The sequence below is a fragment of the Pelodiscus sinensis genome, chromosome 3 (genome assembly GCF_049634645.1).
Source record: "Pelodiscus sinensis isolate JC-2024 chromosome 3, ASM4963464v1, whole genome shotgun sequence".
Taxonomy (NCBI): domain Eukaryota; kingdom Metazoa; phylum Chordata; order Testudines; family Trionychidae; genus Pelodiscus; species Pelodiscus sinensis.
In genome coordinates this window covers 28,275,076-28,301,427 of record NC_134713.1, presented here as the reverse complement: position 1 = coordinate 28,301,427, position 26,352 = coordinate 28,275,076, and the positions used below count along the sequence as shown (strand labels likewise).

The 26,352-nt window shown below is 46.5% G+C and overlaps 1 protein-coding gene and 1 long non-coding RNA gene across 3 annotated transcripts in view; one reads left to right on the top strand and one right to left on the bottom strand.

Moving 5' to 3' along the window:
- Positions 1–26,352, top strand: part of ASAP2 (ArfGAP with SH3 domain, ankyrin repeat and PH domain 2) — a 180,548-nt gene that overhangs the window by 5,759 nt on the left and 148,437 nt on the right. The gene's annotated exons all lie outside the window — the stretch shown is intronic.
- On the bottom strand, positions 16,579–23,322 carry LOC142827774 (uncharacterized). Its single transcript, XR_012902523.1, has 3 exons — positions 23,217–23,322; positions 16,857–16,986; positions 16,579–16,665 (listed from the first exon to the last, which is right to left on the bottom strand). It is a non-coding gene; the product is annotated as an uncharacterized LOC142827774 (long non-coding RNA).

Genomic DNA, 26,352 nt, shown 5'->3' with positions numbered 1-26,352 from the left:
AAGCCTGCTCCCCTTTTCCCCTCCCTTCTAGATAACTTATACTGTGTTATTTGGGTAACAGGATTTGATCAGTGTTTGCTGCTGCTAGTTTCAGAAAAAGAGTTAGGAAATGTCTGTTCTTGGAACAGAAAATAATGTCAGTATCATTGTACAAGATAAGTGATTCCACATTTCCTCCAATTTTTTCATACTTGGGACTCTATCCTGAGAGGTGCTGAGCATCTGCAGCTCCAATTGAAATCAATTTGTAAGTGCATGGCAGTGCTGAAGATCAGGCACTTAATATCATACTTTCTAATTTTTGCATATGTAGTAATGAGTAAGTTTTAAATTAGTATTTCATAGCTCAGGGACATATGTTTGTGGGAGGGGATGTTAAAATCAGTAATCTAGTTTAGGAAAGGATTAGCATTTGTAAATTTACTATTCCTAGTATAAGTTCCAGATGCCCATATTATGTCAGGGCATGCAAATGTGAAATGACTTTTTAAGGCTGTGTACATTCAGTAGCAAAAACCTGATTCTTACCATTGCTATTGTGAAGATTATGTGTTTCCCTGTTGTTTTATTCTGAGACTTAAATAAAAAAAAAAAGACTCAACAGTAATGAGTTCTGTTAGCTACCATTAATCATGGGGGACATGAAAACTTTTAGACATTGTTTTTCCATAGAATCATTTAGTGATGGCTGGAATCCAAGTACATGTTTTGTGAATGAACTTTAAAAAATAAGTTGCGTAGCAAAGCCTGGTAATGAAACAAACAAAACCCTACCAAAACAAAATATGCTATTGCTGTACATACAGTTCTGCTCCTGGGGAGAGGAAGAGAGAATAGTCCACACAGCATATGTTAATTAAGTCATTTAATGCATATCTGAAAGGTGCTCAGATGCTGTGTGATAAGCATAGTATAAAACCCTATAGAAAACAGAAAAAAATAAGAGTAGAGAAAAGGGGCATAAACAGCGAATGGTGTGATGGTAACTAATGTAACATTAGTTACATAATTTTTTTCAGTTAAATATATGGTTGTGTATGTACATGCATACACACATTCCTGCACCATGGAGTTTAAAATCTAAGAAACTAGTATAGTAAACACTACATAAATAATGGCTTGTAAATCTATCTTTATCTACCATATGAGTATCTGATTTCACAGAGTGCACAATATATTAATATTTAATTTTATTATTGTTTCTTTAAATTGTTTGTTGGATTATTGCTGATGGACTATGTGAATCAAAGAAATGAGTTTTAGGGTGGCTGGTTTTGTCAAGCCCCTATGTGTAGTTTAACTTCATAACTAAATTGAAGTAGTGGTGAGGGTATATATATTCCCCCCCCCCCCATCTCTACCATTTCCTTTTAAAGTTTGTTTCTAGTCTGAAAATGGCACTGTGAAGATTCCATGATTATTGTGTCTCAATGATTCCATAACTGCCAGCCCTGCAACCTCACCCTATGCACTCTGTCACAATACTTTTTTCCCTCATTATCCTCCCATAATAAAGGTTTTTCAGACTAAAATTGAGTTTGTGTCTGAAGTGAATGCCTTCAGTGGGTTTGAGGTGTAACTGAACAAAACTTGTTAAATTAAATACTACATAAAAATGAATATAATCTCACTTGCTCTCAGCTATTGAAGAATGAATAAAAAGCAGTAAAAACTTACTTAGTGAAGCAACATGACTCAGAATACACGAGGGCTAAGGCTACATTATGACTTTTGCCGCAAGTGGCAATGCAAATGAAGCGCGGATTAGCATTTTCCCGTGCTTCATTTGCATACTCTCTTCCATTCTGTTTTTGTTTTAGGGGTTGTTGCACAAAAACAGGCAGTGTGGCTGTAGCTGTTTTGCACAAAAACCCATAAGGATTTAGTGGAAAAAGGGGTTTTTGTGCAAAATGGCCATGGCCACACTGCCTGTTTTTGAGCAAAAACTCCTAGCGCAAAAACGGAACGAAAGAGAGTATGCAAATGAAGTGTGGGAAAATGCTAATCTGCGCTTCATTTGCATTGCCTCTTGCGGCAAAAGTCATAGTGTAGACAAAGCCAAGGAGTCTCTTTATGATGTCTGTTTATGTCTGCAAGCTCTGTTGAAGCAGGGACTGGGAACTTGTCTTTTTTTTATATCTCTGTGTAGTGCCTAGCACGCTTTTGAGAGCTGTATAAATAATCTAACATTATTTCAAAATAACTTCATCCGCGTCTGTGTAGCAGGCAGTTGTTTCTATATAATGTTGAAATAATGTCAAGCTGGAAGACTTCGTATTCTGACTCCTGTAACCCTCATTGTACGAGGAGTAAGAGAAATCAGAGGAAGAGTGCTATATTTCGAAATAAGTGCTGTGTAGATGCTCCCAATTTCAAAATAAGCTATTTTGAAATAAACTATGCAATTGACATAACTCGAAATACGTTAGGCAAATTGAGCTAAGCCCTGCTGTGTAGATGCACTCTGAGTGAGGAGTAATTCTCTGAGTGAGGAGTAATTTTCTTCTACTTTCCGGAGGTTAAGAATACTTGCATCTCTTAATGTATCATGGAAATTTAAAAAACATTTAGTTTTAATAAAAACATATTTGTGCACGCTGTGCTGTACAGAACATACCTGCATTTTGTCCCTTATTAATAAAATTAATAAAAATAGCTTTATAAATGTGTCACTTTAAATGTTTCTCTTCTGGAATTATGAACTTGTGACATTGTAATCTGATGTTGTTGCTGGGGAAAGTTGTCATGGTACAAATAAAAATGTGACTTCAAATAGGAGTGTCTATTTGCAGGAAGGTGCTCACAAAGGAATAAGATGAAGTAGTGCATGAAGTCTTATGGTTAAATTCCAGGACTTCAGTGAAGCTGTATGCATGTATCAGAGAACAGAGTTTAGCCCCTAAATATGATTGAAAACATTTTATAGTGTGCAGGATGTTTAGACAGCTAAACTTGATAATGGAGCTACGTGACTTATGAAACTTATTTTAGTGGGACATTGTCCCACTAGTGATACTGAACTCTTTATCATCAACCTTACCCTCCCTCACCCCTCTTGCAAAAGTAGAGAGGTGTATAATTTCCAGAGAGTCATGCTGCAGTGTGATTCAGCCCTTACCCATCTCTCTTGCTGCTTTTCAGTGGCAGAATTAGCTTTTCTTGACTCGGTATATGTCTTGTTTCAGAAGGGTAGTTGGGTTAGTCTGTTCTAGCAAAACAACGACAAGTCCAGTGGCACCGTAAAGACTAATCATTTTTTTGTTTGGGCATAAGTTTTCATGCTGGAGTAGGCTCCAGTCCACTAAAGCTTATGCCCAAATAAAATTGTTAGTCTCTAAGGGTGCCACAGGTCTCCGCATAATATATGTTTTGGTTTGAACTTTCATGAGCAAATGTCTGATTGTTCTAAGGATGTTAAAAATTGTGTGTTAGAGTAACTGCGTAACCGCAGAAAATCTCAGCAGTTACAATCACTGTGGGCTCTGCAGTATAAAGCTTGTAACCTGCAGCAAATCCTCCATGGGAGTGCCCCCTTACTCCCTTCCACCCCCACTCCCTCCGTCCTGCCCCTCTGCTGACCTTGCTCCTGGGGAGGAGACTTTGCTGCCACAGCACAGCCACTTCCCCCAGGACACAGTGGGCAGCCCTTGCCTGCCTGGCTCCCAGGGAGGAGGCTTTGTGAAGCCACCTTCCCAGCATCAGAGGGGTAGCCGTGTTAGTCTGAATATGCAGACTAACATAAAAAATGAGCTCTCCAATCTGGAGTCTTTCATAAAAAACCAACCTTCCCCACATATGGACTTTACTAAAATAAGACAGGAGATCTACATTAGACATTTCACTTCTCTACAGAGGAAAAAGGACTATGAGCTGTCTAAAATCCTACCTGACACATGGGGCCACAACAGTGGTACCCCTAACTCACCCAGCAATATCATCAATCTATCCAACTACACACTCAGCCTGGCAGAAGAGTCTGTTCTATCTCGGGGACTCTCTTTTTGCCCCACCATCCCCACTAACATGATACAGTTCTGTGGTGATCTGGAAGCCTATTTTCACCGTCTCCGTTTCAGGGAATACTTCCAACACAACACTGAACAGCACACTGACACACAGATACCCTCCCACCAACAGCACAAGAAGAACTCCACATTGACTCCTCCTGAGGGTCGAAATGACAGTCTGGACCTCTACATAGAATGCTTCTGCCAACATGCACAGCATGTGGAAAAACAGCATCACTTGCCTTGTAACGTCAATCGTGCAGAACGCTATGCCATCCACAGTTTCCGGAACAACTCTGACATTATAATCAAAGGGGCTAATAAAGGAGGTGCTGTTGTCATCATGAACAGGCCTGACTACCTAAAGGAGGCTGCCAGACAACTCTCCAATACCACATTCTACAGGCCACTTTCCTCAGTTCCCACTAAGGAATACACTAAGAAACTGCACCATCTGCTCAGGACACTCCCCACACAAGCACAGGAACAGATAAACACACCCTTAGAGCCCCAACCAGGGTTGTTCTATCTATTACCCAAGATCCAAAAACCTGGAAATCCCGGATGCCCCATCATCTCAGTCCTTCACTGAGAGTGCCAATGCCCGTCTGGATATGTGGACTCTCTACTCAGACCCTATGCGACCAGCACTCCGTTACCTCCGTGACACTACTGATTTCCTGAGAAAACTACAATGCATTGGTGATCTTCCAGAAAACACCATCCTAGGCACCATGAATGTAGAGGCTTTCTACACAAACATCCCACATGTAGATGGAATAAAAGATGTCAGGAACAATAATCCCTGATGAATCGATGCTACAGCACAACTGGTGGCTGAGCTCTGCAACTTTATCCTCACACACAACTATTTCAGACTTGGTGACAATATATACCTCCAGACCAGTGACATTGCTATGGGCACCCGCATGGCCTCACAATACGCCAACATCTTTATGGCTGACCTGGAACAACGCTTCCTCAGCTCTCATTCCCTTACGCCCCTTCTCTACCTATGCTACATCGATGACATCTTCATCATCTGGACCCAAGGGAAGGAGACTGGAAAAATTTCACCACGATTTCAACAGCTTCCACCCCACCATCAACCTCAGCATGGACCAGTATACACGGGAGGTCCATTTCCTGGACACCACAGTGCAAATAAATGACGGTCACATAAACACCACCCTATACCGTAAGCCTACCGACTGCTATGTTTACCTGCATGCCTCCAGCTTCCATCCCGGACACACCACACGATCCATTGTTTACAGCCAAGCTCTGAGGTACAACCGCATATGCTCCAACCCCTCAGACTGAGACCTACACCTACAAGATCTTCAACAAGCATTCTGTAAACTATGATACCCACACGAGGAAGTGAGGAGACAGATTAACAGAGCCAGACGTGTACTCAGAAGCTGGAGCCAGTATACTGAAACCCTGCCCCAGTCATGAACTCTCTACTGTACCCCAAACCCTGAGCCCCTTGGACCCAAACTCCCTTACAGAGCTTCTACCCCGAACCCCTCATGCACCCTAGCTCCCTGCCCCAGGATCAGCTCAGAGACCTGTCACACTCAAAATCCCTTAGCCCAAAACCAAAGCCTGTGTCCCAAACCTCTGTCCCTGCCTGATGAAAGGGAGGGAGAATAGAGTGAGCAGGGGTAGGGCCTCAGAGAAGGGGCACAAAGGAGGCAGGGCAAGGGTATTTGGATCTGAGGTATATCCTGGATTGCACTTAAATTCAAAAAGTGATCTTGTGCTTCAAAAGGTTGGAGACTACTGCAGTAGATGTATATAAACAGATGGAAGAATCCAAGAAAATAATGAGACTATGTTAATCGCCATCATGGGCAATGGTATCTTTGCATCAGCAGCCTAAAATGGTTTGCAGGCATCATGGAAAAGGAAAATTTTAAGAAGGATAATGAGTTAATTTTGCAGATGTTTACAGGTTGTTTCTGCTGAACATGTGGGTCAGCATGAGAAAAAGCATGACAGTGCTTGTTTAGATATTAAACAAATGGAGACTAGCCCTGTGGGCTAATTGGAGGCAAGAACTGCCATCTCAAGACTGAGTGAGGGATGATAGGTAGGGTGGGGATGAACATTGAAAGTGAAGACTTGATATGATACGGCAGGGGGAATCAGTTAGGAGATGTGAAGTGAGGGGTGACCTGGTCAAAGAGATGGGCTAGAGGTATGATTTTTGTAGCAGCATTGTGAATGCATATGAGTGGGGGCAAGATGGCATTTGTCAAGGCTAGAGAAAAGGATATTGTTGTAGTAGAGACTCAAGATGAGGAGAGCCTGGATGAGAATTTCAGTTGTGTAAATGGATAGTAAAGGTAGCAATTTGCAAATATTATGCAGAAAAAATCTGCAAAATTTGGCCTGGACATGAGGATCTAAAGAGAAGTTTGAGTCAAAGATGATGCCTGGGTTGTAAGATTGAATGACCGACAGGCTGATGGTGTTGTCTAGAGTAATTGAGAAGGGATTAGGAAAGATTAAAAGCTGTGTTGTGCTTGAGTTGATGCCTAGACACTTACAGGGCGATGTTAGAGAGACAGGCTGAGATATATCAATTTTTACAGGAGACTAATCTGCAGTAGTTGTCAGTACTAAGATGGTAACTGAATCTGATTGTGCATGAGGTTATCCACAGGTGAGGTTGTCAGGAGGAAAGAGATGAGGAACAAGGCCAGTGCCCTTGAGGAACTTCCATAGAAAGTTTAAAGAGGATCCTCTGAAGGACATGGCTAAAGAAGCAGCTAGAGCAGGCTTGGTCAATACGCAGCCTGGGTACCATATCCGGCCCACCTAACACTTTGTTCTGGTTTCCCGACTGCATCTAGACACTTTCTATTTATTTCCAGGTGTTGGCAGCAGGATCCTATTTAAATGGCTCTTGGTTGTGGTGCTATCTTGGCAGGGGCCAGAGCCATGAGCTTTTCAAATAGCCACAGCAACCCCAGGCAGCTGCCAGGCAATACTGTAGCGGCTGAGATCCACAAGCCCTTTGGGCCAGAGGCTTTGAATTAAAAATATAGCAGACATCGATCGGGAGGCTAGTCCTTTGCCCTGCCTCTTCTGCTCCAGGCCCCACCCTTTCACAGATGAAGCTGGCCTGTTACCATGTGTCAAAATGTATTAAATGGCCCCCCTCTGAAAATTATTGCCCACCTCTGAGTTAGAGATCCAGGGAGATCCAGGAGAGGACAGTCATAGAAGCCAAATAAGAAAAAGGTTTCAAGAAGAAGATGTTAATTGACAGTTTCAAAGGTGGTAATAGGTCAAGGAGGTTAAGGATGGAGTACTGGTTCTGAGCGTTAGCTAGGAAGAGACTATTCGAGACCTTTATGAGAATGATTTCAGAGGAATGTAAGGCTGAAAACTGGATTGGAGAGTGTCTAGGACGCAGTTGTAGAGAGAGAGATAGCGATTGTAGACAGCATATTCAGTTATCTTAGAGATGGAACAGAGATGGGGCAGTGGTTGGAGAGGCAAGTTGTGGGGGAGTGAGAGGTTAAAGAAAAGAGTAGGGAAGAGGATGATAGTTTGAGAGAGAGAAATCAGGAGATGGCAGGAGTCACTGGGGAACTGGTGGGGATGAGTAGAGACAAGAAGAAAGTTGCAGGTGGGCACAGGGAGAGGGAAGGCAAACTGAGGAGAGGGGAAAGTCATAATATGTTATCAGTTTTATCTTGGAAGTAACAGGTGAGATGCTTGGCAGAGAGAAAGAAGCAGGACTAGGGGAGGGTTTGAAGTATGAGTCAAAGGTGGTGGGAAGGAGGGTAGGATTGTGCAAGTGGGTGAGGTTCAATTAATTTGAAGTAACAGAACTATTTAGCTAGGATGATGGCAGACCAGGAGGAGGAGAGAATGCATTTGTAGAAGAGGAAGGCAGCTTGATCATAAGACTTATGCCAGAGACTTTCTGTAGCTCTAGAGTAGGCTCAGGTGAAGCAGATGTTGGGGATGATTCAGGGCTCAGGTTGGCTGGGCGCAACTTGCACTGGAAGAGACAAAGCTGGAGAAGTGAAGCATGGACAGAATCAGCAACTACATTGAGAGAGAAGCGAGCTGTGAGCATGAGAAGACTCCAACACTGATAAATTGGAAGTCATGGAAAAGCAGAGTGCTGGTGTATGACTGGGGATGAGGTTGGGAGCTGGTGAGTGATGCTGAATACCAGGTGGTTGTCAGGTAGGGAAACTTGCAATAGACCAATACTTGGCGAAGACCAAAGTTAAGAGGTTGGCCCTTTTGGTAAGTGGGAGAGTTGAACTTAGGCTGCCAGTGAACTGAAGAGATGAGAATGAGGAAACATGCAGCTAAGAAGTCTGATGGATAACCAGTATGGAAACTGAAGTCTCTGTGGTCAAGTATGTGAGAAGAGAGGGCTAAGATTGACAGCACTACAGAGGAGATGCACTCAAAGTATTGTTTTCAGAAGAGAAAGAGGGGTCTAGCAGAGGCCCATCTACACCCATCTTCTTCCCTGCAGAAATTGCACACTTCATTTAAATTCCCCTTCACGAATATCACCATATTCCCCCACCTCTACCTGTCTTCTACTATATATTTGAGACAGTTTGTGTATCTGTCTGTGTGTTGATCTGTGAGTCTGTTTGTTCAAGAACTCCTCTTAAAGAGTAAGAGCTAGACCCACCAAATTTGGTATGCAGCTTCCTCTTATCATAACTTAAAGCAAGGTCAGGGTTTGGTTGTGCCAGGACAATGGGATGTGCGTGCAGTGTGATTGTTTCTCATCAAACGGAAAGGACTTTGATAGCAGAGACAGTTATACTCCCAAATGACAACAGGGGTATGTCTACACTACCCTCCTAGTTCGAACTAGGATTGTAATGTAGGCATACCGCACTTGCAAATGAAGCCTGGGATTTGAATTTCCCGGGCTTCATTTGCATAAGCGGGGCGCCGCCATTTTTAAAACCCCGCTCGTTCGAACCCCGTGCAGCGCGGCTACACGGGGCACGAACTAGGTAGTTCGAACTAGGCTTCCTAGTTCGAACTACCGTTACTCCTCATTCCACGAGGAGTAACAGTAGTTCAAACTAGGAAGCCTAGTTCGAACTACCCAGTTTGTGCCCCATGTAGCCGCTCTGCACGGGGTTCGAACGAGCGGGGTTTTAAAAATGGCGGCGCCCCGCTTATGCAAATGAAGCCCGGGAAATTCAAATCCCGGGCTTCATTTGCAAGTGCGGTATGCCTACATTACCCCGCTAGTTCGAACTAGCGGGGTAGTGTAGACATACCCCAGGAGAGTAACAAGCACCCCAACCCCAGAGATCAGCCGCTGGCCTACCAGCAAGGCCCCTGTTTTCCCAACCCAGCCCTGAGGAGCATCTGGAAGGCGAGCTGCATGGCCCCGCCATCCCAGGCAAGACCCATGGAGCAGCCACCAGCTGCCCCTACCCCAGAACTGGGCAAGACAGCCTCTGTGGGACAGTTCATCCCTCTAAGCCCTTTGATCCATCCTGCAGGTGCACTCTCCTCCCCTCCTTCTCCCCCCCCTACACAGGCCAATCGAAACCTGGGGACAGGGGAGCACTTGAAGTCAAAACAACTGGTGGTTCTCTCTAGGTGCTGTGACCCCTGGCAGAGCGGGGGACAGACTTCACATGCTGCCCTGCCCCCACGCCAATCAGGGTCTGTGGGTGGGGGGAGCCTGCAAAGTCTCCTGGCCCTCCCCTTTCTGGGGCAACCCACAACCACTTCTGAAATTGATGAAGTGGTCTTCCTTCAAAAATTATTGCCCTACCCCATGGTCTGAGCGCCGCTGCTCCCCAAAAGAAAAGAAAGCAGGCGGATTCCCTTTCAATTCAAATCTCAACACTTTCTTCCCTTTGACTCTCCTGGCTCCCTGCCAACACTTCCTGGAATTTTTTTAGGGATTCCCTGAGTTTATCCCTTTATAGGCAGTACTCCTCCCATCCATCACACCAAGCAATTCAGTTATATTCACCTCTTGGACCACATTCTGTACTCCATTTAAGTCTAAATCAAGCATCACATTTATTCTTATGGATAAGAAGCTGTCATTTAAGGTGTCCAGACACTTTATCTGTGCATTCCGTCCAGCAGTGACATGATCCAGGCAATATGGGGATAGTTGAAATCTTTATTATTGATTTTTATTTTTATAGTTTCTCTTATCTCTCTGTGCATTTTGCAGTCACTGTCCCCATCCTGATCAGGTAGTGGGTAGTATATCCCTACTGCTATATTCTTAAGAAGTCTCAGTGGGTTAGCTGTTGTGTTAGTCTGTAACTTAAAAAATGAGTAATCATGTGGCATCTTAAAGACTAACATGAGCTTTTGTGGGTAAAACCTACTTCACTGCTCATCAGATGATGAACACTTTTCCTTTGACTTCCCTTACTCCTCGTGAAATGAGGGTTACAGAAGTTGGAGTAAGAAGTCTACCATCTCGAAATTATTTTGAAATAACAGCTTGCTGTGTAGATGCGCACTTTGTTATTTCGAAATAGCTGCTGTGTAGATGTTCCCTAAACTGTCATAGGGCTACTTGTTACTATGTTCTTTTTATTCATGCGTGGAATTACTATTCATAGAGATTCTGTGGTACCGTTTGATTCATGTACAATTTTTACTTAATTTTGATTCTCTGCTTTTTTCACATATATTACTGCTCTTCTATCAGCATTTTCTTATCAGTTTAAAGGCTGCTGTTATTTCACATTAGGTGTCTGTCTCCAGCTGTCAGCCCCTGAGATGGAATGGGTGCCATCAGCCCTGGAGTGTGGGGTGAGACTCTCCAGCTGTGAGCCTCCTGTGGGATGACAGCCAAAGCCACAGAGGAGATGTGAAATAATAGCAGCCATGAAACAGACCAGAATGTCAATTTCATTTCTGGTAGTTTCTCTGCTGTGTTAATTGAGTTTGTTGCTGGGGTCACAGCTATGCTGTCATTCCCAGAGCAGGCGGGGTCCAGCTGTGAGCCCTGCATGGCTGTTGGTGCCTCCTATTCTTGCAGTCAGTGCCCAACTTCAGTGAGTGCAAGTGCTTCTGGTGTGAATGTGTGCCACCTGCTGAAGGAGGGTAGTGTGGAGACTACCAATTTTATTGCTGAAGTGCCTGTAGGTCAGCCTAATGTAGTAACCTAATTTTGTAGTGTAGACCAGTGGTTCCCAACCTTTTTTATACAGCACACTGGCAACCCATAAATTATTAATGAATATACAAATATGCAACTGTAAATATTACAGTCCGCCAAAAGCCCTGGCCCCAGAGCTGCCGCAAACAGTCGGCTTCACCTCCGCCAGCCCCTGCCCCTTAAGGCTTAGAGCCCCCTATGACAGGGTGAAGTCACAGACGACCCCTTGGAGGTGCCTCCCAGAGTGCTGACATGGCCACTGCAACTCACCTTCCTGCTTTCTGGGGCTTCTCATCACCTGGTCCTGCTAGGCCAGCTCTGCTGTTTCCCCCAGCCAAGACCCCGAACTGAGATCCCTGTCTCCACCGAGAAGCTGTATAGACACTGAACCTCTTCAACGTCCAAGAAGAGTGCAGTTTAGGGCCCAGCTTCCTATGATACTCCGCAAATGGGATCAAACCCCAAAGAATTAGGTTAGCCACCTTTAGCAATGAAAGGGAGACTGTGCACATTGATTGCTCCCCCAGGTAATAATTATTTACATTGGGTTTGATAGAAAATAAAGTGATTTTATTAAGTAGAAGCAGTACGATTTAAGTGGTAGTGAGAACAGACAGAGCAAAGTAGATAAATCAAAAGAAACAAAAACGCTTAGCTAATTCTACACTGAAACCTCAGTACAAACTTTTTATAACTCACCCTAAAACCTCTTTTTCAGCTGCCCTTCCAAACCAGAGCTGTCTCTCCACCCTGGGGTCTTCTGGCTCCTTTCTTCAGGTGCAGCCCAGCCAAAAGACCTAGGACCTTGCTCTCCTATTCTTTTTTAAAGAATCGAGGCCACTCCCTACCATCCACTGTTCAGACTTAAGGACAAAAGTGATTATTTAACAGTTGCTCATCAAGACATCAAGGGTAACACCCTCCATGTCTCTCATTCACACATTTAAAACCCACAAAGTATTCCACACTCCATATGTCTAAATTTACATACTAAAATGCTGCCTACATCAAAGTAAGATAAACCGAACCAGTGGATCATGACATGAAGATTGATAGGTTACATTAAATAATTTGCTCAAAGCAGCTTTGAGTTATGTATATTCATGTCCATAAGTTCATTTAATAAAGCATGGGGGGGGGGGCGGTCTGTCACACCGCTAACTACCAGACCACCTCAGTGCCAGCCTCCTGTTTGTAGAGCCCCACTGCACCTGCCCCCCCCCCCTCAGTGCCAACCCCAAGTCCCCAATATTAGCTCCATCTTCAGAGGTCCCCAGTGCCAACCCTGTCCCTGTGGCCCCAATACTAGCCCCACCTCTGGAGCCCTCCCAGTGCCAGCTCCCCACCTTGGATGCCCCAGTGCCCTCCAGTATCAGCCCCTCACTTCTTAGACAACACATAATTCAGCAGCCTGAGGGCAGGCACAGAGAGCTGGGAGAGGGGAAGGAGGCTTCTTGGAATTACCCATGTAGGGACTTGGGAGGAAAGTGGAAGGTCCCAGCAAATGGAGGCGGTTGCACAAGGATTAATAGTTTGGCGTTTATGCAGCTGCAGCCCCAGCGGCGGCGCTCTGACAGAATTGCACCACCAGTCCCGGACCACTCCCGCCAGCCTGCGCAAACTTTGGGCCCAGCTTAGAGCCAGTGGCTGCTGGGGCTCTCCTGCTGGCTGATGGGGAGGCCCCTGTCCCCTCTTCATGGTGCAGCTTGGCTGGGCTGGGATCTGCGTTTGATGTGTGTGGTGCTGGTGATGAGTCTCTCCAGCTTCCTCCTCGGTACTAGTGGTTCATTCTGCGGCAGCTCCCCCTGCACATGGACCTCAGACTGCCCTCTGACGTGACCTCCCTCACCTTGCTTCCCCCTGCGCCACACCTGGCTTCCATGTGACGGGGCCCACGCTCCACACTGCTGCCCATGAGACCTCTCCCTAAGCCGCTCCGTGGGGAGGGCCTTGCTGGGCATGGCATGGCCCTCCCGCTGTGCCGTGAACCATGTTCCAGAGGAGACCCCGCCCCTGCCTGGCACTGATTTGCTGGAAGGCGGAGCAGGACACTCCTCTCCAACAGCTGTGGTGGGAGAGGACGATTTGGCCGGTGTTCCCCAATTCAAGCCCCCAGAGCAGCCTCAGCCTGGCAGCCAGCGGTTCATGTACGTACAGGCACCATTCCTAAACCTAGTGGTTGGGAACTGATGGTGTGGACAGCAGGCCCTCATTCAAGTGAGCAGGCACAGAGGACTTTTTTCAAATGTTGCATCTTTGTACAAACATACTGATTCTTTCAGTTACACAAAAATATTTACCATGGAATATTTGTGTTATGTGCCGCTATCTTTATTTCTGCAGCCACACCGGATGTCTCCCCTGCCCAAGTCAGCACAGGGAACTGGTAGGAGAGGCTCATTTTTGGGGGCGCGGGGGTGGCTTTTGAGCCACAGGGGGAAGGGAGGGTGGGAAAAGCCGCATGCGGCTCACGAGCCTCGGGTTGGCCACAGCTGGTCTAGGCCTTGTGTTTAGTGTGTAAGTCAGTGGTCTCCAACCTTTTAACACCCAAGATCACTTTTTAAATGTCAGAACAAGCCAAGATCTACCGCTCCATCCTTTTCCCCCAAAACCCCACCCCTTCCTTGAAGCCCCACCCTCTGTTCTCCTCTCCCTCACTTGCTATCCCCAGCCCTTATACACTCTCAGGGTATGGCTACACTGCCGCTTTTTCCCCCGATTCTTCTGTAGGAAGAGGTTTTCCCAACATTTGGCCTGTCTAGACTGGACCAAATATCAGAAAAAAACCTTATTTCAGAAGCCCCCTTATTCTTCGTGGAACTAGGAATACAGAGGTTACCAAAAGAGCATGTTTGCTCTTCCGCTTAAAAAAAAGCAGAAGAACAAACTCGTCCCTGGATGCGGAAGTGTTTTTCCAGGATACCTCTGGAATCCCGGAAAAACTCCTGCAGTCTAGCTGTACCCTCACTGGGTTGAGATGAGGTGTGCGCTCTGGGGTGGGAATGAGGGATTTGGGTGTGGGAAGGGGTGAGAGGTGCAAGCTCTGGGAGGAAATTTGGATGCAGGAGGAGGTAGAGAAGGGGATGCTGGCTCGGGGAGGGGCTCCAGGCTGGGGAGTGTTGGGGTTAGGTGGTGGGTTGGGGTGCTGAGCAAGCCACAGGCTTGTGGATGTGAGGGTGCAGGAATTTGGGTTGGGATGTATGAGGGGCTCAGGGCAGGGAAGTTGGGAGTATGATGGGCTCAGCATACAGATTTGTGGTGTGTGGATGGTGCAGAAGTGTTGTGGTTGAGGATGTGGGGGTGCAAGAGTTTGGGGATGAGAGACGCTTAGGACAGGGGGTTCTAGTATATGATAGGCTCAGATCTAGGGCCTGAGGGTGGTGGTGCAGGAGTGTTATGATGCTATGGCCAGATTGGGGGTTGGCCCCAATTGGGGGTTTGTTAGCCAGGCTTCATTTTTAAATAAAATATTATGTCAAACACAAAAAGTTTCAGCATTGTCTTTATTTATGAGAAGGGCAGGGAACCTGTTTTGAGTCAGGGGTCACTGACCTACAGAAAAGTCAGTTGGGGCCACACAAGTGAGATGCAAAAAAATAACTCCTCCAACCCCCCCCCCCCAAGCCTTACTAATGCGGCCCCAATTGTGCTGGTGGGAGCAGGGGACATGGTACTGGGGAAGGGTGCTAGTGGGTGCTGGGGCAGGGGATAGAGTGCCAGTAGGGGCAGGGTGCCAGTGGGAGCAGGGGACAGGGTGCCAGTGGGGGCAGGCGACAGGGTTCTGCGGCAGGGGACAGGGAGTCCCTAGCATGCATCTCCTCCCGGGACTCCTCCCTGAGGAGGGAAGCCCTGGCACTCACCTCCTCCAGGGACTCCTCCACCCCTCCAGAGGAGGAAAGCCCCAGCGCGCACCTCCTCCTGGGACTCCTCCTCACTCTCCCTCCCTGCAGAGGAGGGAAGCCCCGGCGTGCACCTCCTCCCGGGACTCCTCACCCCACTCCCTTCCCCCACGCAGCAAGTCCCCGACATGCCACAGACCTGAGTTGTGGTACTGCGCCAGCTGTTTGGGGGAGGGGAAGCAGCCAGCGCACTTCCTAAAACCCCAGAAGTGGTACGCAGCTGTCGGGCTTCCTTCCACCCCGCAGGAAGCCAGCACTACCTCCATTGTCACTGGAGGTAGGTAGTGGGGCTTCTTGGAGGTGGGAGTAAGTGGGGGGCCCCAAACACCTCGCAATCGACTGGTCGAGCCCTCCCGATTGACGGGTTAGTGACCACGGGTTTAAGTGAATCTCTCAAAACAGCAGACATGATTATAATTGAACAAATCAGTTTCTTGTTCCTAGAAGCTTTGTACATTCATTGGCATAGAGTGAACTAAGGAAGAACTTGAGTATTAGTAAACTATCATATGGGTTCTCTTATGCTGTAAATTGGTGTCCCTTAATTTCTGATCTATTTTAAGGGAGGCTATTTGGGAAACGAATGCATTTGATAATCATTTTAAGCCCTTGCAATCAAACAGGATTACCTTCTGAACAAAGACATAGGAGTGGAAATTTCCGTAGCACATGCTACATAAAACCCTATTCTGTGGTTAGCTACAAAAGGCATGCAGTGTAGAATTTTGCAATGCATGTACTAAATGTATATTTTATTAATTCATTTTCCTTTACAGTACTGGAGATGGGTGTTACACACCAATACAAATTGAAAATGAAATCTTCCCATATGTTGAGCTCTGTGTATACTTGATATTAGAGATGCTGAAGGGACCGTAGAATTCTGTAGAATCAAAGAAGCAATGAAATTGTTAAACATTCTGTAAGCTGTGTTTTGTTTTGCTTGGTTCACTCTAATGTTTACCTGTATTGTTCTTGATTATATCATAATGTGAACAAAATGCTTCCCTCATCTAAACTCTCAGTTGCTTTAATATTAAATGTGCAAGTAGTTCAGTGACTTCTGGCTATTGGCACAGAGAGGCTTAGTGACCTGCTTGAGGTTGCTTTGTCGGAAAAACAGATTTGATTTTGTAATAGTAGGATATATTATTAATTACCCGCAAGTGGATGGTGAATAAACAAGCTGATTTCAGAATTCAGTAGAATATACAAATAACTTACAGGGGTTAAAAAACCATTTGTCCATTCTGTAATGGTCTGTATGGGGAGCATGGTTGCCTTAACTCTTTAATTCCTGTGAAGCTTACCTAATTTTAAATTTATGACTACATTGTTTATCTTAAATATAGTGTATTGATCTGATTTTTTTATTTGATATAAAAATGCTTGTATTAATATTGAAAGCCCATTTGAGATTTTTTTCAGAAGTAGGAAACTGTCTTACTAATGATGAGATGGAAAATAGAATCAGAACTATGGAAAATAGAATCAGAACTATAGCATACCATCTGGTACCTACCACATGTGATGGAAGTAGGTTGTAAAATTTTACAGCATCGGATCAAAATTGTTTTTAAACATTCATGATTGAAGTAATGTATGAGACCTAGCAAGTAAAACAGATAGGTTCATTTTGTTTTGTAAGAAGAATGAAGTTGAAAAAGTAAACCAAGTCATGAGGGCGGAAATGAGATTAGATTTTTTTTAACTGAGGAAAACTAAAATATATTGCTATTAAAATAACACCTGTTTCTTAACCCACCACCATCTCCCTATCCCACCTGATGGTTACTTTACCTCTGTTTATACTTGTTTCTGACAGATGATTCAGCTTTTCTCTTGTTAGAGGGGATCTGTTAAGGAGACATTCTGCCAGTGTTGCTTTCTTCCTCACTCCCTGAAATACCTCTTTGTTGCCTCCACTTGTCTGGAGGATAAAAATACCGTGGTTAGCATAAATCTGATGGTGGAGGAATTTCTTTTCTTTCAGAGAGATAGTTTCGCATGTGCATGATGCGAATGATTAGTGCAGATTTCTATTACAGGCAGTCCCCGGGTTACGTACAAGATAGGGACTGTAGGTTTGTTTTTAAGTTGAATTTGTACGTAAGTCGGAACTGGCGTTCAGATTCAGCCGCTGCTGAAACTGACCAGCGGCTGACTACAGGAAGCCCGAGGCAGAGTTTTTCTGCCCCGGGCTTCCTGGAATTAGCCGCTGATCAGTTTCAACAGCAGCTGAATCTGGACGCCTGGGACAGAGCAGCTGGGGTGCTGCCGGGTTGGTCCAGCAGCGCCAAGGAGCGGCTCTGCGGGACCGAGCGGCTCTGCGGGACCAACCGGCAGCGCCCCTGCTGCTCTGCCCCAAGCGTCCGCGAGAAAAGCCTAGTCTGCTGGGGGGGGGGGAAGCGCATTAGCTGCGCGCCCCCCCCCCCCCAGCAGACCAGGGAGACGCGGGCGGCGGGACCTCCCGGGTCCTCCGTGGCTTTGCTCCGCGTCTCCCCAGTCTGCTGGGGGCCCCCTCCCCCAGCAGACCAGGGAGACGCGGAGCAGCTTTTCTCGCCCCGGAGGACGGGGGCGGCGGGACCGTGGCGCGTCTGGGCGGTCCCGCCGCCCGCGTCCTCCGGGGCGAGAAAAGCCCCGTTCGTAAGTACGGATCCGCATAACCCGGGGACTGCCTGTACTTCTATTAAAATAGCTCCCAGAGGCCTAGGCTGTAAAAACATATCTCTTGCTTTTTGATTTTAAGACCAGATATAAGGTGGATTTAACAAAGAAATAGAGGATATGGAATTGAGATGTTAAATTTAGATTAATTAGCTAGTCGAATAATCAGTGGGATTTCCATCAATTAGTTGATAAGGGCGCCTTTGACTTTGAACTGTTGGGCTCTTGCTACATTTCAAAAGTAGAAGCCCCACAGGGAGCATGTGACTAGGGGGGACTCTCTGCTGGCCCCATGCTCCCTGCGGCGCCTCAGCCTTTCAAATGTTTCAAAAGCCCCTAGTGGGGCTCTTGTACGTTTCAAAAGGAAGCTCTGCAGGGAGCTCTTGTACATTTCAAAAGCAGAGTGGAGACTGCTTCAGTTCCCACTTTTGCCATTTCCCTCTGTGCCTCTACCTCTTCTGTGGATAAGGTGCTAGGGGAAACCTGCTTTTAAGCCGGCTTCTCCCAACACCGGCTCCTGCTCCCCCCCTTGCTTCCTCTCTCCGATAGTCGACTATCTGATAAGCTTATGCTTATCGGATAGTTGATTATTTGCTTACATCCATAGTATGGAAAGGAAGTTAGAAGATAATAGCAATAGGGAACATGTGACTGCACAGACTAGCTTGATTTGATTGATGTATATAGTTAGTCATGTTGATGTTCTGCTGATTTGACCCATAAGAAATAAGCTGCAGGTACAGTCAAATATCAGAGGCTGATCTGCATAAAATTAGTTTGTAACTGTACAGGCAGTACCCGGGCTACGTCAGTCCGACTTAAGTCGGACCCCTAGTTACAAATGGGGGGGGGGGGCGCAGCTAGTGCGGGGTGCCTCCACCACTGTCGCTGCCTCCGGCGGCGCGGGGGGCGCTTCCCCCCAGCAGACCAGGGAGACGCGGAGCGGCTTTTCTCACCGCGGAGGACGCGGGCGGCGGGACTGCCGAGATGCGCCGCGGTCCTGCTGCCCGCGTCCTCCGTGGCGAGAAAAGCCTGGTCTGCTGCGGGGGGGGAAGGGGGCGCACTAGCTGCTCTGCTCCGGGCTTCCTGGAATCAGCCGCTGATCAGTTTCAGCAGTGGCTGACTTGGGGACACCTGGGGTAGAGCAGCTCTGCCTCGGGCTTCCTGTAGTCAGCTGCTGATCAGTTTCAGCAGCGGCTGACTTGGGAACACCTGGGGCAGAGCAGCTGGGGTGCTGCCAGGTTGGTCCCACCGTGCCAAGAGTTGGCGCTACCAGACCAACCCAGCAACACTCCAGCTGCTCTGCCCCAGGCGTGTCCAATTCAGCCGCTGCTGGTCAGTTTCAACAGCGGCTAAATCTGGACACCAATTCCAACTTACATACAAATTCAACTTAAGAACAAACCTACAGTCCCTATCTTGTACGTAACCCGGGGACTGCCTGTACTTCCTTTGTTTATAGGTCAACTTTTGTCTACAAATAGAAGTTACAACCTAAGCTAGTGGTGGGCAACCTGTGACCAGAAGGCCACGTGGCCCATCAGGGTTCTTATGTGCTGCCCACAAGACATTTGATTACTGTTGCTCATGAACAGGGTTGCCAGATTCTGCTGGTTTCAAGCCTTGTCTTTTTTTTGTTGTTGTTGTTTTTTTTGGTACGGGTAGTACTCAAGAGACATATATGCATAGCAAAGGCATGTGAAGTGAGATGCATGCTCATTGCACACCACATTGACTGTAAAAGCTGTGTGCTCCCTCTGCACCCAATCAAAGCACTACTACAGTTCAATTCACCTCTGGTTTGCCTGGATCCAGCCTCCTGCTGGGCTGGAGCACACAAAATCTACTTGCTTGGGCACCCCAAAGCTCTAGTGTGCGAGAGGAATGTGGAGGGTATTTTTTTTTTCTTTTCACTTGTGTGCGACTCCTGACTGATTTTTTTGTGGGTCAGCAGCCCCCAACCTAAAAAAGGTTCCCCACCCGTGGTTTTGTTTTTCCACACTTAATAAGATAGAGAAATTAGTTGTGGTCAGCTTTACTGTCTAAATTCTATACATATCTTCCAGATTACAAATAATAGTTCATTACACAGACTGATTAGCTTTATTGTAAAATCACATTTTAAATAGACAGTTTTAAATAATTAATTTATTTCCCTCTCCTAAAAACTTCAGGCATTCTCTAAAAGATGCCTACTAGAATGATTGATTCTTGCATGGTAGGGTAAAGTCTTCACTGACTTCATTGACTTCAGTGAAGTTACACTTGTCTTTGACCCAAATGGTGTGAACAAGAATCCATTAAGGTGAAAGGAAATGCTCCTCTTGACTTTACTGGGCTTTGCATAGTGCCTTAGCAGCACAACAGATGTAATAAAGAACAAGGCTGTACAGGACAAACACAAATGGTGTATGGTCTGTCAATAAAATCTTTGGCAGACTCAAAAGGAGATGGCAACAAGAACATTTTAATGTCATGTTTTTTGTAGTGCATAAGTAAAAATGGATTTCAGCACCACTAAATTAATTCTTACTCTTAATGTTTGTTTGAATATCAAAATTAGAATAAAGCTTGATGATGATTTGGTTATTGGAGGCTGTTTTTTATTGCACGGTTCTGTGAACTCGGTCTCATGCAGCCAGTCATGTTGTGATGGTTGATAAGGATTTTGATTTATGCACATTTTCTTCAGTAAGTATATTATCAGTATACAGTAAAACTCCAATTGTCCGGCATCCAGTGGTCTGGCACTCCTGATAGTCTGGCACCAACTGGAACCCGGAAGTGCTCTGGCCAGCCGGACAATTGGAGCTGCTCTGCCCCCAGCTTCCCAAGTCCACCCTTGCTCAGTTTCAGCAGCGGTGGACTTGGGGAAGCCCTGGGGCAGAGCACCCCAGCTTCTCTGCCCTTGGCTTCCCCAAGTTGGCCGCTGCTGAAACTGACCAGCGGCTGACTTGGGGAAGCCTGGGGGCAGAGCAGCTGGGGTGCTGTTGGGTTGGTCCCGCAGTGCCGTCCTCTACCACGCTGCGGATATGTATGGAGGAAAAGGTGCTCTGAAATGAGCAGCTTTGACTTTCTATCTGTCTGTCTCTCATAGATATTCAAAAGTGAATATCAATATTCAATATTAATTGTCAAAAAAGTGTGTTTTTAAAAAAATCTTTCATAAATAGGTCAGTTGCATCTCTCACCTTTTCCTGTAAGGGAGCAAGGTTGAAGTTTAACAAGTAATGTGTGTGCATTACCTTTCCATTGAGGATACAATAGTATCTAGTAGTGACTTGCATGGACTGACTAACACTTTGTAATCTTTAAACTATTGGCTCTTAATTTGCTTTTCTTGATGTAAGTGGTTTCCTGAAGGGTGTATGCTTAGTGATTTATTTGTTAAGAAAAGCCAATAGTGTACTTATGCTGGGGCGGGGAGAGAGATGAATGCAACAAACAGCAGTTTCATGTATTCAAATACATTATTCTTATCTTTCACCATATATCTTTTTCAAATACTTAAATACAAGTAAAAGCAATAATAAAATTGCAACTTACTGTAATTAATAATGAGAGAAGAAAGGTGGGTGAGGTAATGCATTTTAATGCACCAACTTCTGTTGGGAAAGGTGACAAGCTTTTGAGCTGCATACAGCTCTCTCCTTCAGAGACCTGAAAGCTTATCCCAAGCTTGTACCTTCCAGGGTGGCTCTGCAGTCAGCTTTGGACGATTTGGATATGGCTGTCCAGACCATGGCCTCAGCTGTGTTGATGCACAGGGTGTTGTGGCTCCTCCTTTCCATCTCCTGATAGAGGCCCAGAATTTGCTGCAGCAATTTCCATTCGATGGACAAGCTCTGTTTTGATAATACAGTAAACTTCCAATAATCCGGCACCTTTAGGACCCAGGGGGTGCCGGATTATCAGATATGCCGGACTATCGGAAGGGGGGGCTATGAGGGGTCTGGGGTGGGGTGGGAGGGATGCCACCCCAGACTCCTCATAGCTCCCCCTTTCCGATAGTCCGGCTCTGCCCCTGCCGTCCCTGATTCAGCCGCTGCTGGTCAGTTTCAGCAGCGGCTGAATGGGGATGCCTGCAGCAGAGCAGCTGGAGTGCTGCCTGGTTGGTCTGGTAGCGTGACCCTTGGCGCGGCGAGACCAACCCGGCAGCACCCCAGCTGCTCTTGAGGACGCTTGGGACAGAGCAGCTGGGGTGCTGCCAGGTTGGTCCCGCAGCGCCGCTCCTCGGCACTACTGGACCAACCCGGCAGCACCCCAGCTGCTCTACCCCAGGTGTCCCCAAGTCAGCTCCAGGAAGTAGACTCCAGGAAGTAGATGCTAGGTCTCTAGCCTTGGTCTCAGTTTGCACTAAGTTCAAGCCCCAGCAGGCTCAGAGCTAGGCAAGCCTCCTTCGCCAAGAGCTTCCGCATAAAAAGCACAGGGGCCTATAAGAAGCATTCCTCTCATCAGCCTCAACAAACCTTTCAGCTGCGTTCCTCCAAGGGCAAGCAGGTTAGCAAGGGCTCATTTTGATGGCAGGTTTGGGGGGCGGGGCAATTTACCAGTCTGCACTGTGAATTCAAACCTCCCTCCTTTTCCAACTGCCTCTTCCATTTTTTCCCAGTGTGGACATTGATAACGTTAGACCACTAGGTCCTCAATTTCATCCCCCAGGGCTATGCTACATCCCTTTCTTTCCCCATCCATCTTTAGGGACCGCTCTCAGGACAACCTTCTCGAACAAGAGGTGCAAGAGCTCTTATGATGAGGCGGTGGAAGCAGTGACTGTGGCATACAGGAACAGGGGTTTTTACTCCCTCTATTTCCTTATCTCTAAACTAAAGGGGGCTTCAGGCCCATCCTGGACCTGTGAGATCTGAACTGCTACCTAGCAAGGCTAAAGTTTCCTATGACTTCCCTGGATCCTGGAGGCTGGTATGCCGCCCTCAATTTCCAAGGTGAATTTACTTCCATGTACTCATCTTCACAGGCCACAGATGCTTCCTGCAGTTCATGGTAGGCCTAGAACACTATCAGTTTGCAGTCTTTCTGTTGGGCCTATCAACAGTACTCAGGGCATTCACCAAGTTCATGGTGGTGGTGGTGGCTTACCTCAGGTGTCAGGATATCCAGGTGAAGAGGTACGTATCATTTGTGCTGTCCATGTGCTGTGTGCGAGGTCTGTTGGTGAGCGAGAAGAAATCCAGTCAGTGCCAGTGTAGAGGATAGACTTCATCAGAATGTTGCCAGATGCCATCACCACCAGGGCATTCCTCCTGATAGAGAGGTTCAGTGTACTAGCAGATCTCATTCGTGAGGTGTCCAGGTTCCTCATGACAGCAGTCAGTGTGCCTTCTTCTTTTGGGACATATGCTGGCTTGCACCTATGTCATGCACCATATCAGCCTCCATATGTGTCCTCTGCAACTGTGGATGATCTTGATTCTCACAGTCCAGAGAGCTCTTGAACAAGATAGTACTTACTCTTCCTAAGATAGCACTTACCTGTCTTCGATGATGGGTTGATCCAATGAACACTCTACAAGGGATTCTGTTCCAGAGGTTGAATTGGTGTTGGATGTGTCATATCTCAGTTGGGGAATGTCACCTGGGGACATCAAGATCACAAGGGTGAGTGGTCTCTGGAGGAAATGGCACTACACATAACAATCAAAAAGGTCAGAGCAGTCCATCTTGCATATATGACCATCTACTCTTGTCTGGCAGGCAGAGTGGTCAGAGTCCTCACGGACAACATGGCCTTGATGTTTTATACCAGTGTTTCTCAATCTTTTTTTGGTAAAGTACCCCTTTAAAAAAAAATACAAATAAAACATAAGTACCCCTTTTTTAGAAAAATATATAAGTACCCCCAGTACCTACAGTTTTCAGACACACACAGTTTTTTTCTACCATTGCAACACATTTGTCTAGACAACTTAATCGTAGCTGGGGGGAGCAATGAAATTTTTGGTTGTAAAAAGTACGAAAATAATAAAGTGCTGTAAAACTTAAAACAAAAATTTAATTTTCATCAAATGTCAGTTATGTTGATGTACCCCCCAGACTTTTCTTGAGTACCCTGAGGGTACTGGTACCACTGGTTGAGAAACACTGTTTTATATCAACAGGCAAGAGGTAGCCTGTTTCAGTCCTCTGTCAGGAGACCCTCAGGTTGTGGAACTTCTGTGTCAGTTAGGACATTGCCTTAGAAGTGTTTCGCTTCCAGGCATCCAGAACTCTCTTTCAGATTGCTTAAATCAAGACTTCTCACCACAAGTGGGTGCAGCACACAGAGGTAGCCCTCATGATCTTCCAGAAGTGGGGCACTTGTCAAATGGATCTATTTGCAAGAAGACACAACAGGTGGTGTCCTCGGTTACACTCCAGATGGAGCCTGGGTGAAAATTCCCTATCCAGTGCTTTCCTCTTCTCATCGATGAGGGATCTGCTGTTTGCATTTCCTCCAGTCTTGCTCATCAGCGAAATTCAGCAGAAAATCAAGAGGGACAAAGTCCTATGTTGTCATAATCATCCCTGCATGGCCCTGGCAAAATTTGGTTCAGGACCCTGGTTGTGCTCTCTCCATGGCTACTGCTGGACCAACCAGGAGCTCTTGTCCCAGGACAATGGTGACCTCCTGCATCCCAGCCTCAAGGCTCTCTATCTCATAGCATGGATGCTGTGTGGTTGAACCTGGAGAAACAGACCTGTTTGGAGAGCATCTGCCAAGTCTTCCTTGAGAGCAGAAAGAATTTGACGCAGCAGATCTACCTGGCAAAGTGGACAAGGTTCTCGCATTCAGCTGCCAATTGTGGCATCTTCCCAATAGATGCATCAATCCAATTAATCCTGGATTACCTGTTCAACCAGAAGATCCAAGGTCTAGCATACTCCTTGATCAAGGGGCACCTGGCATCCATTTTTGCCTTTTCATTCCCCAGGCCAAGGTAACATAGTCTTCTTCCAGGTTTCTCAGGGGCCTGGAATGACTATTCTCTCAAGTCAGACCTCCAGTTCACAGTGGGACCTTAACTTGCTCATAGTCAGGCTTGTAGGGCCACCCTTTGAGCTTTTGGCCACATATTCCTGGTCCCATGTGTAATGGAAAATGACCCTCCTTGTGGCTATATTATTGGCCGGACAGGTTTTTGAGCTTCAAGCCTTGACCTCCCTATATGGTCTTCCACAAGGACATAGGTCAGTCTGGCCACACCCAGCATTCCTTTCCAAGGTGGTTTCTGTTTTTTACACGAATTGGGACATCTTCCTGCTCATCCTCTGTCCCAAGCTCCACTTATTGAGTGAGGAGATCTGCCTTCACACTTTAGATGTGAGAAGGATCCTAGATTTTTACCTGAACTAGACTAACCCTTTCTGGAGATGTACCCAACTGTTCGTCTCTGTGACTAAGTGGATTAGAGGACATCCTGTCTCCACACACTGGATTTCAAGCTGTATCATTGTGCAGTCACACTTTTTATGACCTAGTGGGGGTCCTTCTGCCACTGATTGCGAGAGCCCATTGGCCTAGGGCACAGGCCTCTTCAGCAGCTTTCCTGGCTCACGTCCTGATCCAAGACACCCATAGGGCTGCTACAAGGTCATCAGTACACACATTCGTTATGCATTATGAATCTGTCACAATATTTTTGTAGAAAATCTCAAGGCCCTGATCTTTGGCTTAAGAGTATATGTAATACTATTCTTCAGTGATATATTGGGGTACTTACCACTTCTGAAGATTAGGCCCCATGTCTCTGCGCTTTCAATATGTTTTGCTTTGTTTTGATGAACACAAGTTCTTCTGCTTTTGTGTCCCAGAACAACTCCAGGCTTCAAATTATTTTACTGTATTTTACCTTCAGTTTTGCAGGCAATAGGTTTGCTGCCTTTATTTTTTCCTTTGTGTCAACTTGTGCCCTGTCTCGGGATGCCCATCAGGTCTAATCCCCGTAAGGGTGGGGGCCCTCCCACAAGACCATCCACCAGATCCCATGTCTGGCTCTGCCTATATCTCTGCCCCCTTACTCAGGGTGGAGGGGTTTCGGGCCTAAGTCCGCACCCTAAGTCACTCTGGGCAGGGTAACACAGCCTAGTGGCCAGAGTCCATATCCAGGTCCCCTTTGCTAGAAATAATATTGCTTAGAGGCCTAGTTCATAAGCAGATCCCCTCTGTGAGGAAAAATATGGCCCAGAGGCCTAGTCCACAGGCATGCAGAAAGACTTACCCCACGTGGGTCAGCTACGGGAACCCGGGGCCTCCTGCTCCACTGGATCCCTGCCCAGGGCCCTGTTGGCAGTGGCACAATCCACTGCCTGCTAAGTACCCAGAGATCAATTCCCTGCCTTGGGCTACTTCCTACCATTACAGGTTGGTGGTTCTTCCCCATCACGTCTTGCTGGTGTTGTCTCCTTGGGTCATCTCTTTTACCTTGGTTGTTGCGGCCACGGTGGTGGTTGTTTCCGCTGTGGTGGTGTCAGGGCTGTAATATATGGAGATATACCTATCTCATAGAGCTGGAAGGGACTTTGAAAGGTCATCAAGTCCAGTCCTCTGCCTTCACAGCAGGACCAAGTACCATCCCTGACAGATTTGCCCCAGAGTCCTAAATGGCCCCTTCAAAGATTGAGCTTACAA